Source organism: Mandrillus leucophaeus, unplaced genomic scaffold, assembly GCF_000951045.1.
Source record: "Mandrillus leucophaeus isolate KB7577 unplaced genomic scaffold, Mleu.le_1.0 Scaffold358, whole genome shotgun sequence".
Classification (NCBI taxonomy): domain Eukaryota; kingdom Metazoa; phylum Chordata; class Mammalia; order Primates; family Cercopithecidae; genus Mandrillus; species Mandrillus leucophaeus.
Window position 1 is genome coordinate 1,996,885 of NW_012103787.1, and position 1,900 is coordinate 1,998,784.

Consider the following 1,900-nt stretch of genomic DNA (forward strand, 5'->3'; position numbering starts at 1 on the left):
TTCTACTTTTAGTTCTTTGAGAAATCTCCGGACTATTTTTCATAGCGGCTATACTAATTTACATTATCTCCAACATGTGTAAGCATTCCTCTTTGTCCACAGCCTCACTAGCTTTTGTTATTATTTATTTATTTATTTGTTTGTTTGTTTGTTTATTTTTTTGTCTATTCGATTATAGTCATTGTAACTGGAATGAGTTCTTCTTCTGGTTTTGAGTTTTATTTCCCTAATGATTTAAGATTTTGATCATTTTTATATACCCATCGACCATTTGTATGGCTTCCTTTGAGAAATTTCCTGTCCATTTTTAACCAGTTTATTTAGTTGTTTGCTCTTGTGTGAGTTCCTTATATATTTTCAGTGTTAATCCTTTGTCAGTTAAACAGTTTACAAATATTTTCTCCCATTCTGTAGGTTTTCCTTTCATTTTAATGTTTCCTTAGTTGTTTACAAGCTTTTTAGCTTGATATAATTACATTTGTCAACTGTTGCTTTAGTTGCCTGTGCTTTTGAGGTCTTATATAAGAAATCTTTGACCATACCAATGTCCTGAAGCGTTTCCCCAAAAGTTTCTTCTAGTACTTCCATAGTTTCAGGTCTTACATTTAAGTCTTTAATTCATTTTGATTTGCTGTTTGTAAATGATGAAAGATAGAGATCTAGTTTCACTCTTCTACATATGAATATACAGTTTTCCCAGTACTACTATTTATTGACAAGACTGTTTTTACTTCAATATATGTTTTTGGTGTCTTTTGAAAAAATGAGTTGACCAAAAATTAGTGGATTTCTTTCTACGTTCTCTAAGCTGTTCCGTTAGTCTAAGTATCTGTTTTTATGCCATTATCATGCTGTTTTGGCTACTACGGCTTTATAATATAATTTGAAGTAAGGTAATGTGAAGCCTCCAACTTTATTCTTTTTGCTCAGGATTGCTTTAGCTATTTCTGAGTCTTTTGTTGTTTCATGTGAACTTTAGAACTTTTTTATTTATGCGAAGAATGTCATTGTTATTTGATAGAGAGTGTACTGAATCTGTACACTGCTTCAGGTAGTATGGACATTTAACAACATTGATTCTTCCAATCCATTAACATGGGAAACCTTTCCATTTGGGTGTCCTCTAATTTATTTAATAAATAATTTACAGGTTTTATTGTAAAAACCTTTTGCTTATCTGGTTACATTTATTCCTAGGTATTTTAATTGTTGGTAGATATTGTAAATGAGTTTGCATATTTTATTTCTTTTTCAGAGAAAAAGATGTTTTCTCTGGCAATATGTTGGCATATATCAATGCTGACTAGTTTCGTATGTTGATTTTGTATCCTGTGATATTACCAAATTCAGTTCTAATAGTTCTTTTGGTGGAGTCTTTAAATTTTTCTAAATATAAGATTATACCATCGGCAAACAAGAACAGTTTGATTTCTTCAGTTCTAGTTTAGATGCCCTTTATTTTTTTCCTCTGTCCAATAGCTCTGTTTAGGACTTCCAGTATTACATTGAATAAAAGTGGTAAAAGCAGACCTCTTTGTCTTATTTCAGATTTAGAAGGAAGTGTTTTTGTTCACCTTCAGTATGATGCTCTCTGTGGATTTGTCATATATGGCCTTTATTGTTTTGAGGTATGTTCCTTCTATATGTTGAGAGTTTTAATCATGAAGAGATGTTAAATTTTATTGAATGGTTTTTCAGCATCTACTTAAATAATCTTATGGTTTTTGTCCTTGATTTTACTAATATTCATTGATTTGTGTATGTTGAACCATCATTCTGGCATCCCTGAGATGAATCCCAGTTGTTCACAATGAATGATTTTTTAAAATGTGTTGTTTAATACAGTGTGCTAGTATTTTGTTAAGGAGTTTTGCATCTGTGTTCATCATCAGTAAAATTG